An 18,221-nucleotide genomic window follows, 5' to 3' on the forward strand; every position below is an offset into this window, starting at 1 on the left:
CCGCGAACGTGGCCGTTGATGGAACAGAAAATACCGCTAACAGGACGGACTGTCACTCACTCCCGCTCGATAGGAATACAAACACGGTGCTCTAAAAATAACGATGCGTGTCGGACGATGAGGGAATGAACGTGAAAGAAAGAGAGTGAGAGAAAGAGAAGAAGGGCGCGTTTACCTCCTGATGGTTCCCCTTTCGTGGCACGTATTCGGAAGGCGATGTGTTTGAAGGAAATCGACGAACAAACAGCCGGGGCGACCGCGGCCCTTTTAAGGCTGTCCCCCCTCCCTCAATCACAATTTCATGATTTCCCGTGAGTGACGTATTGGAAGGAGAAGCTTTATCGCCGCGCAGACAGAAAGGCCAGGCGAGCGGTGGCGGGCGGTGCATCCAGTAATGTATGAAGATAGCTCCCGATCACAGGATCACAGCGAAGGCGAGTGTTAAGTGAAATTAGCCATCAGAGAGAGGCAAAGCAATAATCTAGTAATAATCGATTCGTGTTGCCCTCTAGTAGATTCCGAACGCAACTCCTCTCTCTTTTTCCTCGCCTTTTCTCTCTCATTCTCTCTTCTCTATCTCTTTTTCTTCCCTCCTTCCTACCTTTTTGTCTAGGATTGTTATTTTACCTCGAATCGCGGATTCGTTATGTACGATCGCGCGCTTTACTACGCTCGTGATACTTCGAGCCTTTTATTTCCGGTCGCATCTGTCGCCAACGCCACTTCCGGCGTTTAAAACGGAAGAGCCACGAGTAGAATAATTATAATAAGATCAAGATGACATGAAGTAGAAGTCATTTTAGAAAAAATCATAACGATGTTATTCGATACACTTTTGACAACGATTTTCCGTGCAATTCTTAACATGACAGTCATTTTTTAATGATTTTTAATTAAAAAATATAAAATCATAAAGATAACGTCAAGTAGAACTTATTTTAGAAAAAAATCATAATATTCGTTACACCCAAGCAGAACAAGTCATGATATCAAAATGATATCAAATGATGATATCAAATAACTTCAAAATGATAATTAAAAGTCATTTTTCAATCATTTCTGATTCATTTTAATGTCATTTTGATGTTATCGTGACTTGTTGCTCTGCTTGACACACCTTTAATAATGATGTTATAACGACATGATTTTTAAATGATTAAGTTTTTAATTAATTTCTGACATGATGATTTTTAAATAATTTAAAAAAAAACACTCAAAAATCATTATATAAAAAATTCACAAAATCATTATTTTTTTAACTAAAAAAATTACTTCAAAATCATTGTCACATCACAAAATCATTATGAAAAAGTGTATCGAATAACGTCATAATTTTTTCTGCAATGACTGACTTTTTTTAATTAAAAAAATCACTTTGAAATTACTGTCATGTCAAAAATTCATCACAAAATTATCAAAATCATAATTTTTTATAAAATAAATAACTAATTTAAAAAATTACTTGAAGATTATTGTCATGCCAAGAGTTTATCACAAAATTATCTTCAAAAAAAGTGTATATGACGTCAATGTGATTTTTCCTAAAATGACTTTTACTTGATGTTATCTTAATCTTTTTGTGATTTTGTATTTTATCTAAGTAAGTGATACGTAACTCAAGGAAAAAGAAAAGAGTGGGACGAAGAAACCGCGCGATCGATGTCCATTTTTTACCAATTAATTTTAATCTTGATTTAATTTACTTTTTGTCTTTTTCTAATCTAGGTAGAACACAGAGTCATAATTAAGTTATAATGATATCACAGAACATCATGACATTAAAAATTAACTTATAAGTGACGAATGAAGTCATGATGATATCCTCATGATATTATTATGACTTCTATGTTCTACTTGGGAAGAATTAGGAAAAGATATTCGTTAAGCCAAGGTTAAAGTTAAGTTGCATTTATAAAAATAGCAACGACGTGGGAAAAAAAGCTTCTTTATGAGATAAAAGTTTCGTCCCGAGAGAGAAACGACCCGAGTACACATCGGAAGGAGCACACGGAAATTTAATCCGTTCAGTAAAAGCCCTCTGCGACGAAAGATCAACGGCGAGACGATGAGAGACGTCGGGACGCCGGGCGTCGTCGTCGCGACGCGACGCGGCGACGCGTTCTCCGCGCTCAAGATGGTCCAGCTCATTCGCGGACGGTTCATATAATCCTCTCATCCCCGGCTATTTCGAACTGGGCAATAATCAGCAGCGGCCGCGTTGGTTTCTTTTATGATGCCGACTCCATGCGAAATCGCGACGTCTCAACTGTGACGTCAAACGATCGAAGGTAGTGAAGAAATGTTAAGCCTTATGCACAATGAAAGCACAGAGAATACAATCATTGTATATTATAAATTTTGTAATTTTTTAATCAGGCAATTATTACTCATTAAACAATTATTATTTATTTATACTGAGAAAAATGTTCTAATTGTACCAACAAGAAGTACAAATAAAATAAATTCAATCATATAAATTAGATATTTAGAAAAATGTTCTGATTGTATCAACAAAAAGTACAAAAAAAAAACAAATTAGATCATATAAATCAGATATTAAGAAAAATACTCTGACTGTAGCAACGAAAATACAAACAAAATAAATTCTGATTATATAAATCAAAGTTTTGGTTGTCGTAACTGAATTTCTAGTTACTTCGAGTAGAATGTTTAATAGATTTAACTGTCTAATTTATATCTTTCTGATTGAATCTATCAGAATTAATGCAACAGGACTTTTTTTAGTGCAGACTTGTCAACTATTAACGCGAAGTCAATTTGATGAAATTTCTATTGTTTTGCGAAACTGCTAGCAGTCTTTTATTATCTATAACATCTATATTCTAGGACAGGTAATATAAACTTGACATTTTGCAACTTTCATGTCTATTTCTATCACTGTAGAATAACTTTGATCTTGGTTTATAACTTAATTATCTTTTCTTGTTTTAAAAATTAGAAAAAGATAAACAGCAGTTGAAACCGCTGTTAAACAGATTAAAGTTAATCTGCATTGATAGAAGTGGCGATTAGTCGTGAAGGGATGTGATGAAGGACAAATCGGATTTGAACAAAATGGGGTTACGTTCAAATGTTAAATTCATAAACATGATGTGGAAAGCTTTTTATGGAAAAAAAATGTATCAATAAGAGATAGCAAATTGTATTTTGATAATACCAATCAAAATTCTGGTTATCGTAATTGAACTGTGTTATCTCGACTAGAATGCGTTTGATAGATTTCGCTATGTTCTAAAAAATTGAGCGTGGATTTAACACTATCGGTGTTAAATATAATTCTCACCTTGTTGGTGTTGATTTATCTAAACGCCAACAAAATGTGGATTTAACATGAGTTTTAAATCATACTGTTAAATTTATAATGTCAAATTATAACTAATTGGAGCTATTTTTATAATTATTTTATAATTATTTCTACAGATCGCCACTGTTCCTATTCTATTAATTTAACTAAAACGATGCAGTTAAACAATTTAACTTAAGAAAATATATTAAATTTGATTCAAATTTAGTTTATTATTTACTAAGTGCACATTAATGTGGACGTTGTTTACTTCAACCACAGAAATGGATTAATTTACATTTTGACACACATGGAAGTTAAGAATGACAAAATGTTATTTTAACAAGGGATTGATTTAATTTTTTTGAGATAGCTCCTTTGATATATAACAATGTAATGTTCAATCCATACCCATGGTGTTAAATCCACATCATGTTAGTGTTTATGTCAACATCAATACGGAGAAACAATCACCGCGTGCGATGTTAAATTCACATCTATATTTTTTAGAGTGTATAAGTATTCTGATTTGTATCTATATGGTCGAATCTATTTAGAATTCCAATTAATGCAGACTTTTTCCAATGCAGAAAAAACGAAAGAACGTAAAAAAAAAAGAAACATGACGGAAGTGATCGGACGTAAAGGACAATGCCGGTTCCTATTGAGATCGAATTTCGTGTGTATCGCTGTATCTCCTGGAGCGACCGGATGACGTGATCTAAGGGACAGCTTCTTGCATCGATCTCAACGAAAATTGCGTAAGGAGAAGCAATTTCCCGTTCGTGTCGTTCCGCACAGCGTTTCCGTCGCTTTTCATTAAAACGAGCATTTGGCGCGCGCGCGTAATTGCATTTCGCCGAGCGCATTTGAGCGGCGAAACCGCGCTGGGGCGACTTTTATAGCGCAATCTTGCGACTTGAAATACTTCCAAAATGCATCGGCCCCTCCCTCCTCCCTCCTTCCTCCTCCCCATCCTCTGTCGTAAAAAGTTCTTCGAGTTTCGTTTTGAACAGCGTTGTCCACTTGAACTAATGTCCACTTCTACCAATGTAGATTAACTTTAATCTCAGTTTAAAGATGTATTACACGTATTTTTTTAACAAATTGAAAAAATTATGAAAAAATTACAGATTTTTTTATATTGCATTTGAAAGTAATTAATAACAAAAAGTTTGGCGGCGATTTAGAAACTGGATCTGGTATATGGATAAATATATGTATACCCGGCTCTTTTCAATGTTTCTTCCATATTCATAACTTTTTCATTAACAAGGTTATATTTTTTGCTTAGCGTGGCGTTTAAGAATTTAAAAAATTCTAAGAATTAGAAAAGAATTAGAATTAAAAAAAAACTAAAGAATATAAATTAAACCGAGATATAAAACTAATCTACATTAATAGAGACACATTGCAATCGTTGAAGCGAAGGTATTAGAAAATGAGTCAGTCGGATCGGTCAAGGATCGATTCTGACGCGACAGCCTTCCACTATAATAATACTAACAGATAACGATCGCTCACAATTGTAAAAAAAATTACGATTTGTCACGTAAAACATGTAATCCGTATTTTCACCGTCATTCGCGTGCAACCGATTCAACGTGTTGTCCACTCGTGGTGACTCGAAGGCCTCTTACGTGTCCGATTTGATCATCCGACAACACTCTCGCGTTCTCCCTTTCTCCGTATCTGCCCACAATGCTATAAATACGAAATCCGCGAGCGTAAAAAGCGGAGAAGGTTGCCGGGTCACCCGGTTTACTCTCGTGTGTGAAATACGCGCGGATTACGCGATGATGGTATTTCGCGCTGGAGGAAACGACGTGACGGCCCGGGGGAAGAGGACCAGTCGTGTTACTGGCGCTCTTTCAGCGCCGAGTGATCGCGACCGCGGGAGCGTATCGTCATTAAATGCATCTATAGAGCGCGGCGAGAGAGGCGAGGCCGAAGGGAGACGGAGAGGTCGCGAAATGATGTCATCGCTTACGCACGTTCATCGAATTAGACCCCGCGCGATTTTATTATCCGCTCAGACGGCTCTTAGCTAAACGAGTTTAATCGCTTTTGCATGAGCCGCTCTCATTATTCACCCGCGTACCACACCGTCACGTAACGTTAATTCTCCGTCCGGGGGTGCGACGCCCGCGCCGTTCCTTTTTATTAACTACACCCGCCGTTGTCGTCGCCGTCGTCGGTCAGATGAGAAATGTCCTGTCAAATGTCAGATCTTGTAAGACCCCGTCGGAAATTCGCCGAAACTCGGAAATATACATTTCGTGAATATTAATGTGAAAAATGTATTAACACTACATTGAAAAAAATGCATGTAATTTTACATGGAAATTACATGTATATGACTGGAAAATTATCTAAATATATATCATATAAATATGCTTGGAAATTTACTGGAAATTGTAAATTTCCAATCATATTTAGGTAATTTTCCAATCATGAACATGTAATTTCCATGTAAAATTACATGCATTTTTTTCAGTATACACTGTTAAATTCATAATGTCAAATTATACCCAACTGGAGTTATTTTAATCACTTTTACATACAGAAAAATATCGTTGCTAAGAAAAGTGATTACTCAATTTACTTTCTTCCTTTTAAATAACGGTTATCTTCGACAAAGAATATTTTCTTGGTAATAATCTTAAAATATACTTAAAATGTACTTAAAACAAATTTTAGAAAAACTCGTTATTATTGAAAACAAGAATCTATTTTCTTTTGAAGAACATTGGGAAATTGATGGAAGAAGTAACTTTATATAATAAGCAAATCGAATTTGTTTTAATTTAATAATATTGATTGAAGCATTAAACTTTTTTATTAGGAATACTTCAGAATATATTTTGAATAAATTTGATGTTCATGATGAACTTTTGCGGACACGTGAAATTAGCAAGTCGGAAATTTTCGCAAGATTTTTTTTAGCACGTGACAAGCTTATAAAGTAAGACGAAAATTTCCTATTTTGTCCAGCTCATAATTCATATATAAAAAAAACCAAACTCATAGAAACTCAAAAGGCACTACTTTTCGAAAGTAGAGATTTTAAAAACGGAATGATAAAGGCCATATACCACGAACGCAAGATGTTTTTAGTGAAGTTTATATTTAATTCCAACACATATAATCGGGTTACAAATTATTAGACGTTTCGGCCTTAAATTAGGCTATCTTCAATATATAAGAGTTAAGTATAAAAATTCTTTTAACACACAAATGTACGACTAATCTAAACTAATTATCTCCTAACATGTCTAAATATTACGCAAGAACGCTCGTTAAATTTGTTTTTCCTTATTCTTTATATTGATGTTAGTCCAGTTTCAAATAACATCCAGAGAATTTCATCTTTTATTCCAATTTTTTCGATATTCCAAATGTTTGTAATAAGTTGTTTATTGAACGCAAGATTCTAATGATCGCAACATTTCTTGATTAATTCAAAGTATAAAATTCATGTTTCGAGTTATAACTTATAAAAATTAGACCTGTGTTCCAATCAACTTGTGAAGATTAATATCGAAAGTGGATGTCTTGTTATAATAAAGAATTAGTTCAAATGTTCTGCCGAATTCTCATCATGATACACATAGAGATTTTTAATTTTAAAACTTTATTTTAAAATTTAAATTTCGTTAATTTTTAACGAAATTAAAAATAAAGCTGCTTGAATTTTGAAGTTTGTAGCGCTACGAACTCTTGTTCAAAAACCCAATACTATATATAACTTTCGATAATATCTTTAATGTAAATTTTATAGTTCTTCTAATCTATTAAGAATATTCATTTCGAGATAAAAAAAATTGACAAAGAAATAACGAGTGCAGAAATAAGAGTTCGCGAATGCAGTTTCACCGATCAATCAATTGATCTCCGAAAAATGCAGGATTGGCAAAGATTAATGTTTTTTTTTTTTTTTAAGAATAAATCATGTTTTTTCTTAAATATGTTTTTAATGCTTCAAACAGTATTATAAAAAAACATGTTTAAAACATATTAAAAACATTTATTGAACATGTTTTAAATTGTTTAAAACATGTTTTTTTTTTACCAACCCTGGAAAAATGTGACTCTCACCTGCTAGACACGAGAAAGAAACGAATCTGGGAGCGCGTTTTACGCGATCGGAGAATAAATAGTGTCGTGTCACAACTAGTCATCGGCTAGCGCTGTGTGAGAGATAGAAGAAATCAACAGGGAATGATTCATGAATGTAAAAGAGCGTCCTACGCAAACGCGCTTCTCGTTTCACGCGGCGCGTTCTCGGAATTCTCTGGCGCGTCACGCTCGACCATTTTCTTATCAAAATCCAAGCTCGTCCTTAATGCTCGCGAGGCACGCTTGCGGAGGAAATATGTGGGGGAGAAAAAGGCATGTAAATAAATATTTACGACGCCCCCTTTAAGCGTCGTATCCGGCCGACCCGCCAGCCGAATCGATATAAACGACGCTGAACGCGTCACTAACATTCATTCGCATTCGCTATACGGTCGTTAAGCGAAACAACAATATTATCCTCGAAAATGACGCATATATTTGTTTAATACTTTCACCGCCACCGCCGTCTCGCGTATGCGCGACATTGACGATTCATGTGCAATAAAAAACAGAGAATGCACCGTTTGTGCCAATGTGGGTTATAAGACGCGATGATGTAAAACTCTAACAACGCTTTACAAATGGATGACGTAATCGGGGAATAATTTTGCATATCGATCCATTAGATAATTTACGAGAAATAATTTTCGGCTTGTAGTCGTTCCTTGAAACGTACTCTGGCGGTGTTTCGATCTATTATGTTCTTGCTACGTTACCTACACTTAACGATCACTTTTAGTGGATGTACCTTTTAAAAAGAATTGTCCAACAGCATAAACAGATAACGAGGCTCGACCAAGATAGGGAAGGAATGACTGGCACATGGCGATTACTCGTTGAAATTTTACGGGTTTGCTGGCCTCTCCTCGTAATCGCGACAGTCTTTTCGAATACGCGAAGTAGTAAAATTGCGACAGAATGCAATTCAGCTTTCAGCGTGCAGTGATTTTGAGATGAACGACAGACGGCATCTATCCCGATGCATCATTCATACTTCTACCATTCGCTATACACCTTGATTGCATCACTGTTTTTATTTAACTTCTAAAGAGACTCCTGTTGAATATGTTAATATCTAAATTGAAGAGAGGGAAAATCATGAATATATTTTTTTGATGCGATATTTTCAGGAGACGGAGTATATAGCACATTTTATATCACATTTATCACCGCACTTAAGTATTTTATTTACATTAGTAATTATCGCGATATCGTAGTTTTCAAATAATTATCTTTTTTGTGACTGACATCGATGTCTTTCCGCGTAAATTCAACCAACGACAATATTCTTACATGGAAAAGACGATTTTGAAGTATCTAAAAATTTAGGTAAATCTGAAAATAATTTTATTGGACCATCAAAATAATTATGTAGGACGTTCAAATTGATTACTAAAATTATGCCAGAATTTTTCGCAGCATCGCTATTTCAGATCTCTACGTAATTATTTTGATCCAACATTTTAGTCCAACAAAATTATTTTCAGATCTGTATCTAGCTAAATTTTTAGATACTTCAGCAAAATCGTTATCTCCGTATTTCTTTTTTTCACGATATTTTCAGAAAATGGAGTAAATAAGTACATTTTGCTACATTTGTCATAACACTTAAATATTTTACAATAATTATCATAATATTCTTTACAAAAGTATTTATAAAATAATTGTCTTTAGCGACTAACATCGATATTTATCCGCATATAAAGTTCAACCAACGATAATCAGCATTCTCATTTTCTTTTGCGATATTTTCAAGAGATGAAGCAAATAAGTATTTTATGTCACATTTGGCACTTACGTATTTTATTTTATTTTTAATAATTATCACTCGTTTGCTACAACGACGCACAAGTCAAACAATGAAGCGGTCCAAAAAATGAATTTGATTGTTTCGAATCATTAAAATTTTATAATTTTAATTTTGAAATGCAATTTTGACGTAACAATTGATTGTAGAGAAACAAAAGATGTACTTTTAATTTTTTCTTTTTTTCCCTTTATTTTTCGTTCTTTTTTGCAGGCACTAAACTAACAAATCAAATTTTCTGAATTATGTCGTTATTGCAAATGAGCTATATATTTACAAAAGTAATTATAAAATAAAGTTCAACCAATGACATTCAATTTGCATTCTCACGTTTTTGCGGTATTTTTAAAAGCTGGAGTGAGCAAACATTTTAGTTATTTTTGTCGTAACACTTAAATATTTTTACGTCAATAATTATCACGTTACCACGTTTTAAAAACAATAACAACATTCAAAACCTTATTTTTTACAATACAAATGTGACTAGTCATTTGCGACATATTTTTGCCTGCTGAGTATTGACAAAATTTAGTTAGTAGGTATGTTACAATTTTAAGAATGACATTAAAGAAGCAAGAAAAAAAAATAATGAAAATGACGAATGTTTGCATTCGCATTCGTGTCGAAAAATGTTGAACAATGTAATTGATGATGATAATTGATGATGATAATGATGTATGATAATTACTTTTTGCAACTGACATGGACATCTCTCTGCACAAAGTTCAACCAACGACGTAACATTTTTTTTCCGTCTCTTTTGCATAACGTAGAACGGAACTCCGCGGAGGGTTAAGGAATCACGTGTTACTCTAATTACCACCCACTCCGGCATAATTTCCACCCATGTCAGGACCACAATAACGGAGATCATCTCGAGTGCGCACGCAAAATCTCGGATTCACACGTTTTTTTTCTACGTTAAAGTCGCGCAATAAGCAACGAAGAATAAAACAGCATGGACACGACACTTCAATTATGTTCCCGCTAATTATGTGCAGCCTTCAAAAAAATGCGAAGTCGTCATCGCGGAATTTCCGCATAAGTTCTCATAGTGATAAAACCTGCTTTTTTCTTCTCTCCCCACTGATCTCTCGTAGGTCGCGCCTTTCCGCAATTTTTTGCGACATCGTCGCGCAACTCGGAAATAAAACGGATCTGAGAACGCGAGAGCGAGAACGCAGATCGAGTTTGCGTGTAGGTGAACTCATTAAAAGTGGATCTTCGAGTATCCGTGCAAGAGTTTCCTAATATGTGATACACGTGACGTCATCTAGTATGAGAACGTCGAGTTTTTCGCGAGAGGTTCGTGGATTTTTCTAGCTTATTTAACTACGATCGCACGAACGTGTCGGACGAGTTGTTTTCCGTTCTTTCTGTTTTTTTTTCACCTCGCGAGACACATAATTTTTATTATACACATAACGTGCGGCGGGAATGCTTTCGCAATATTCTCCTTCGCAGATGATATTCTTCGTTAACAATATCGCGTCACATGCTAATCGGGGTCTTCGGCGAGACGCCAAGTTGTCGAAAATTGCCTCGAGAATTGCGGCCGGCTGTGAGTCGAGAAAACGATGAAATACGACACCAGCTATCGGAAAAGGTAGTAAAATGCGGTATACAATGAGGTAATAAGCAGCAGAATATAGATGGCGGGAATGAAAATATTTATATGAGCCACGTACAATGGACTTTCGTGAGCGTGTTTCTCATTAAAGCAATTTGCCTCGGAGCTCATCCAAATTGAGTCACGGAGGTTATCGTGATTTCCCTTGAACCATTAATCCATTTAATTCATTTCGTTTAAAAAGATGGGAAGATTAAGGTAATACGCGATCAGCAGATATCAGTGTGTAGCCGAATTGTGTCGCGTGTAACAGGACAGCCACTTGTTCGATGTCACGCACAATAAAACGTCACGCACCAGGCCAGTCAATCAATTCGATCATCCTCGGCTCTTCCACATCTGTCTCTCGTTATTTATTTCTTTATTTATTTATTTCAATACAATAAATACTCGGAAAGAACGATTTTTGATAAAGTATTTAAAAATTGAGATAGGTCCAGATTTAAAAATAATTTTATTGGATCGTCAAAATAATTACGTAAAAATCTCAAGCATTGCTGCAAAAAATTATCACATTTTTCGCAACAGTTTGAACGTCTCACATAATTATTTTGATGGTCCAACAAAATTGATGGTCCAACAAGATTTGTATTTAGCTAAATTTTTAGACACTTCAACGAAACCGTCCTTTTCGTGTAAGCAAATAAGGTCAAAACGGATCTTGGTTTAATAATACTTTTGTGTGAATTTTACAATTTCCTGTTCAAGCAAACTGCGCTTCGATTACCTATTTGTCGGTTTTGAAACAGTTCTACATCGTTAGATATCGGAGGAACAATAGTAACCCAATTCCTTAAGTTAAAATAAAATAATATTTTGTTATTTTCCATGTGTGTCAGTACATTCCTGTGATTGGTTTCAAAGTAAACAAAAAATCTCCATATTAACGGATGCACTTATAAGTGAATAATAAACTAAATTTAATCAAATTTAATATATTTTTTTCAAATTAAATTGTTTAACTTCATTGCTTTAGTTAAATTAACGATATTGAATAGGAACAGTGATGACGTAGAGATAATTAAAAATAACTCAAATATTGGATATAATTTGACGTTATGAATTTAACAGTGCAATTTAAAGTTGAAGTACGTAATATCACAAATTAAATTGGGAAGCAATTTAATAATACTGAAGCTGATGAGCATCTAAACCTTCAACAACAGTTACGAAAACTACACTTAAGTTCTAAAGCCTTCTGTTTGAAGTGCAGAATGCAAGTGAATCTCCGCTTTACGGCGATTGATAAAGGAAGATTTTAAAGGATTTGTACCTACAAGTTAAAACTTCATAGTACCAATCGTTCAGATTGTACAATCGTCCAAAACACACAACATTGTTACCAAGAAATACTGACAGTATTATTGACGGTGATCCGGATTTCTTGATTCTTGAGCATCACATCATTCTATGGTAGAGAATATCGTTGTAATAGGAGACTCGAGAATGAAGAAATTCGGATCACCATCAATATCACCATACATAATCAGTAATAATGACAGTATTTGTTGGTACTGACAGTATCATTGACCGTGTAAGGTTCCTATTTATATAACATAGAACATTGAAAGGACTGAGACACTGCAATGTTGAAATGTGAATGTTTTTCAATGTTGAATTTGTGCTGATTTTTCTACATTGATTGTTAATGTATAAAACACTATAAAGAATTTATTGCGGGAAACATCACCCATTAAAATATGGTTCAAAGTATCAGCCAGGATTCGAACCTAGATCTTCGTCATTCCGTGACAGGCTTTTACTACATTGTTTATTTTTTTCTTGAGTACAATACTTTCATGTCTCGTCAGACGGGAGGGTCGACCCTTTATATCATTCACAATCACGGTTACCTCATTCTCGAATCGCACACGCACGCGAGCATTCAGACGGAGCAAAACAGCGTGTTGCCGCACGCGTGATATATCTTTGATGACCGACCCTGCCTTTCTACAGTTCCACGTAGAACTGGCGGATGCCGTCCGTCGAAACATTTCCGCCTGTCGCATAATCGCTAACCGCGACATACGCAGGAATGTATAATACATAGTCGGGACCGTGCGCGACTCTCCAGGGACGGTTGTTGATATTACGAAGTATTTCACCGCGAAATATCACTTTACGCGGTTTTAATGTTTCAGCATCTCGTCCATTTCGCGTATATTCCTATACACGCAGAAAAATATTCTACTGCTGGAAAAGTGATTACTCAGTTTACTTTTTTCCTTTTATAAGCAACGGTTTAACAAAGAATATTGTTTTTATATATAATTGTCTTAAAATATACTTATTACAAATTTTGGAAAAATTTATTATCGTATATTCGAAGAATTTATTCTGAAAATTGTCAAATTTTTATCGAAGAAGCGACTTTATATAATAGGCAAATCGAATGTGTTTTCATTTAATAATCTTGATTGAAATATTAAACTTATTATAGGATTCAGAATATATTTTGAATAAATTTGTGATGAACTTATGATAGATTTGCAGTTGAAATTTGGAAATACCTGAAACAGGTAAATTATATTTAAGTATGGTGTGTATTTTTTTGTATGTTCACTGAGAGAAAAGTATTTAACATTTATGACTATAATTGCAAAGAAAAATAATTATGGCTTTTGGAGTTTCATCTTCATAGTTATATTACTGCTACAACGTTAGTAATAACAATTATATTTATAGTTCTACCAAAAAAATATAGTTGATACCGAAAATTATAAAAAAATTATAGTTAAATTATAGCAATTATAACCATTTTTTTTTCAATGTAAAATAACGTATAGATATCGTATGAAGAAACCCAAAACATTTTCTTCCTTTACGGATAATTAATTTTTTGGCTGTTCCAGACCAGCTCCGACAATTATTCTTAAAGTCGAAACGATAAAAATAAAAATGAAAAAGTTTCGCCGACTTTACGGCTCTCGGATGACAATATAGTTCAAGTTCGTGGAAATCTTTTTCGGGTATTTGGCACTCTCTTGGGACTTCCAGATAGCGCCTGGAAAGTTCCATCGAGAAATATTCAAATCGATCCCGATTAAAATGAAAAAGTTATCACCGATTTCTACATAAAGAAAACCGCAAAGAGTTGACAGCTCATAAAAACTATAATTATTATATTTGCTATTATTGCAATTGTAGTCACAAATACCATACATTTCTCTCTCAGTATTTCTCTCTCTCTCCATCTCTACCGTTTATCTTTCTCTCTGACTACATACATTTATTTATATCTACTGTCCTTATCTTTCCTTGCTGCAGCGTGCATTAACTGTGCGATACATCGTTGCTGGTCAACGCACGCGTGCCGATCGTCAGCCAAGGATGCAGTTCCCCCCTGTTGTCCCCCTCGGCTTCGCCATGCAGGCACGTGTAACGTAATCGCCGATAATATACGCACCATCGCACCTCTTTTACATGCCGCGAGACGTAGGGTATGGGGCATAGCTTCGTCTGGTATTGGATTCTGCGGTGCCGGACTCTGCGGTGTTTGTCGGCCCGTTGGAAAATTCGTGCGGTGTGTGGTGTTACAGAAAATTGCTTCACCAACTCTCTCTCTCTCTTTCTCTCCGGTGACCGACACCGACGCGAAGCAAAGCGACGCGGCCTGATCTATCTCTCCCGTGGAAACAAACAGCAGCCCCGCCGTTCGTTTTCGCGTAATTTTGTTGTTTACGCAACGCAAGAATCAAGATTCTAGAATGCACGCGAAAGAAAAATCGTGACGGAACGTTTTTTTACTCAGTTCTGCTTTTTTAAATAAATAAATCAGTACATAGATGAATAGATGGATATCATTATTTAGTGTTTCAGACTCAGATTCTCTCAAGTGCTAAAAAGCAATACACTCGGCAATACATAATTGAATAATAAAATAAGTAAAATTAAGAGCAAATACATAAAATAAAATTATAAAAATAAAGATAAAAAGAAAATGAAATAAAAAAATAGGAGATAAAAATTGAAAAAAAATATACATAGACTACACATTTTTTCCTCTCCTTTTCTATACTTCTTTCTCGCAATTTTGATCACTTAATCTTTAAGTACATACACTGAGAGAAAAATTTTTGATATTTGTAACTACAAGTGTCCCAAAATTCGAGACTCAAAATATTATAGTAAGAAAGTTTTGCAAAAATTAGTGAAAAGATTATTCGTAAATTTTAATTCTATAAACAATAATTTTTTAGACGTGAGGATTAAACATGGCCAATTATAGATTACATTTATATCGTCACCTGTAAATATTAGCGAATGTGTCGAAATACGCTTGTTAAACTATCGCACGTGCGACTCATGGACATCAGGTAGTCATCTAAACGTAGTCTGTAATTGACCATATTTAAACTGTTATTATGTATACCTATAAAATTACTACTTAAAAAAATTTACGAGTAACTTTTTTTACTTCACTTTTCGAGAACTTTCTTGTTACAATATTTTGAGTCGCAAATTGTGAGGCATCCCATATAATTAAATGTTACTACACGAAGGGAATTTTTTCTTAGAGTTACCTTGAAAATATGATAGTCGTGGGACAACATTGTATTTCGAAGAATTTTAATGTAAATGTCTCTCATTCATTAATAAAACTACAATAAAGTATTTATAAAATAAGTTTGATTAATTTTACTGAAGTGCATGGTAAAAATCTTTAAAATATTGTATTGTACTATAACTATCATATTTTCAGAGTAAATTTTAAAAGAAAATTCTCTCCGTGTATAATTATGTGAGTATTACTGCTATAATGTTAGTAATAACTATATGTATAATTCTATCAAGAAATATATACAACCGGCAACCAAAAATGATAATAAATTATATTATATAAATTATATTACAATAAAAATTATTGCAATAACTATAGTAATTAATTTAACTATAAGTTATAGCAACTGCAATCATTTTTATGGTAATAATAATTATAATTAATAATTATTAAATATCATTTTTGGTTGCCAATTCATATATATTTAATGAAATATTATTACTGACTTATACAGCAGTGGTAATCATAATTATAATTATAAGTAACATATAATTAATTACAAATACCAAAAATTTTTCTCTCAATATAGACAGGATATTCAGAACACCCCAACAAATTTTATTTTAAATTGAAGTTATATTTTTTAAGTAGTATATATAGAATTTACGTTATTTATACTTTTATGAGATAAAAGAATGTAAAAATAATGAACTTTCGGACTTCTTGGCAATAACTTTTTATTTTCTTTTTCCAAAACGAAGAAAAAGTTTTTAAAATAACTATGCGTGGGCACCTACCTAGTCAAAAGATAAAACCAGTGTTGTACAAGATTTATAATTCCGGGCAATGACTTGACATGTATCGACGTTCATGTTGTCTATTGGTTTTCTTTCTTAATGAAGATTGAAAAAGGACGGGCGTAAACATAAATGTCAACACACGTTAAAGTCGAAGCCTAGAATTATAAATCTTGGACAATATTGCCTTAAAGGATTCACTTTCTCCTTCCACAGAAATAAAGTTCGAAAATTAGGCCAAAGGGCAAGATCGGCCGTTAACAGAGTAAATTTAATCAATCTCACGCGGATCTTCGCACGTCACGACGTCGTTTGCCAGGATCGTTTCGGATAATGATCAAGGTTGCACAGTCATGTTCCTACTTTCTCTGTTCATCCTACAAAACGTATTCAGGAAGAAACAATTTCATTCGATCTGCTCTTTCTTTTTTTTCCGTTTCTCACTTCCCTTGGAACGGTGATTGCTCCCGTAATGATACAAGCTCCTCGTGGAAATAGCAGAATTTTATCATGGCGATAGAAGGAAGAAAGACGAAAGCGTAAAAGTGAGAAAGACAGAGAAAGTGTCGAGATAAAATTGCATTATCCTTCCTATTCTTCTTCTCTTCTTTCTCTCCTCTTACATCGCGATCACTCAAGAGATATTTCGGCTACGTCTGCTGACGTCAGATACGGAAAAGCGTATATAATGCGAACGCATGCTGCGTAATTGAGATACTTGAGATGGAAACGATACAAGGGGAGACAGATGAGCTGTAACTATATATATATATATATATATATGTTACGCGTATAAGATTATTTCCTGGGAAGATCGAAATGGGAAGAGGGATTATATACCGGCGGCCGTGTTCAACCGTGGAATTCAATTTGACGTTTTCAGAGACGTTGCTTAAATCTTAATTAGGCCATTACGTCATTCCTCGATCGAAGAGTAGGTACGTGAGCTTCCCGAAACTCGCTTGATTCGTTGGATTAAACAGAAAACCTTCACCGCGTGTGTCATACACGAACTCCGTTAGGCGCGCGGAGTTACTTATATCAAATAATTTTTTGAAAAGAATGAAAAAGGAGACAGACGTTTTAAAAAATTCTCGACTCGAATCGATACTTAATTCTTTTGTCAATGGGACTTTGAAGGCATAGCCTTTTTTTTTATTGTCAATTCTGGTAAATAAATTTAAATCTATATAAAAAAATAAATCCAATTTTTACGATAGTAAAAATTTATAAAAGCTTCCACAAATATGCAAAAATTAAAAAAAATTTTTTATATAGCCCGGAATAATACAAGGTGACAAAAAAGTTTAGCAAAGTGTCTATTAAATCATTAACATATTTACAAAAATTATCGTATATATTTAGAAAAATATAAACTTTGAAGTGTTAATTATATCTTACATATTAAATGCCAAAAATAATAATTAACATACAAAATGTTTACTTTTAGCTTTGATACAAGCTTTAAGACACTTCAGGAACACATGAATGATGGCCGCGCATCTTTTTATAGATAAATTCTACTAAGCAACTAATAGAGCTTCAGTTTACCAATTGATAAAAATCTTTTAGTGCACAATCTTTTTAGTATCTATTAATAAGATGTAACTAATACTTCATAGTTTGCTTTTAAATATACGTTATTATCTAGGTAATCAACTGACGTTATTTGTCGTTTTGACGTCAAAATGACGTCAAGTATGAACGTCAGTTTGTTATCCAGACAGAACACAGAGTCATAATTGAATCGTAATATTACTTGCACTTTTTTTACACTCGGTATCTTCGCTTTTTCTCTCTTCAACCTGAGTATATATTTATTTTTTTTTAAGTGCAAAAGTTTTGAGTGTTTCAAGCAACGTAAATAAATCTAATGATATCATTAGGACATCATTTGACATTTAAAAAAATGTACTTAATTAAAAAATGAACTTAAACTAAGTGACAAATAAAGTCATGATAATGTTCTTACGATATTTAATATGACTTTTGCGTTCTATTTGAGTACCTGAGTAATGATAAACACACAAAACTTTATAGCTTTTTTTTATCACCTTGTATAA

At 33.9% G+C, this 18,221-nt stretch overlaps 1 protein-coding gene across 13 annotated transcripts in view; it reads right to left on the bottom strand.

Moving 5' to 3' along the window:
- Nucleotides 1-18,221, bottom strand: part of PMCA (plasma membrane calcium-transporting ATPase 3) — a 100,253-nt gene that overhangs the window by 51,078 nt on the left and 30,954 nt on the right. Inside the window, exon 1 of one of the 13 annotated variants that reach the window (XM_018448634.1) lies at nucleotides 176-416. The exons of the other annotated variants lie outside the window; for them this stretch is intronic. The gene's annotated coding sequence lies outside the window, so the exon portion shown is untranslated. Of the gene's footprint in view, nucleotides 1-175; nucleotides 417-18,221 lie in introns of those variants that run through there. 13 annotated transcript variants of the gene reach the window in all.

The sequence above is a fragment of the Mycetomoellerius zeteki genome, unplaced genomic scaffold (genome assembly GCF_001594055.1).
Source record: "Mycetomoellerius zeteki isolate Tzet28-1 unplaced genomic scaffold, Tzet1.0 scaffold223, whole genome shotgun sequence".
Lineage (NCBI taxonomy): Eukaryota > Metazoa > Arthropoda > Insecta > Hymenoptera > Formicidae > Mycetomoellerius > Mycetomoellerius zeteki.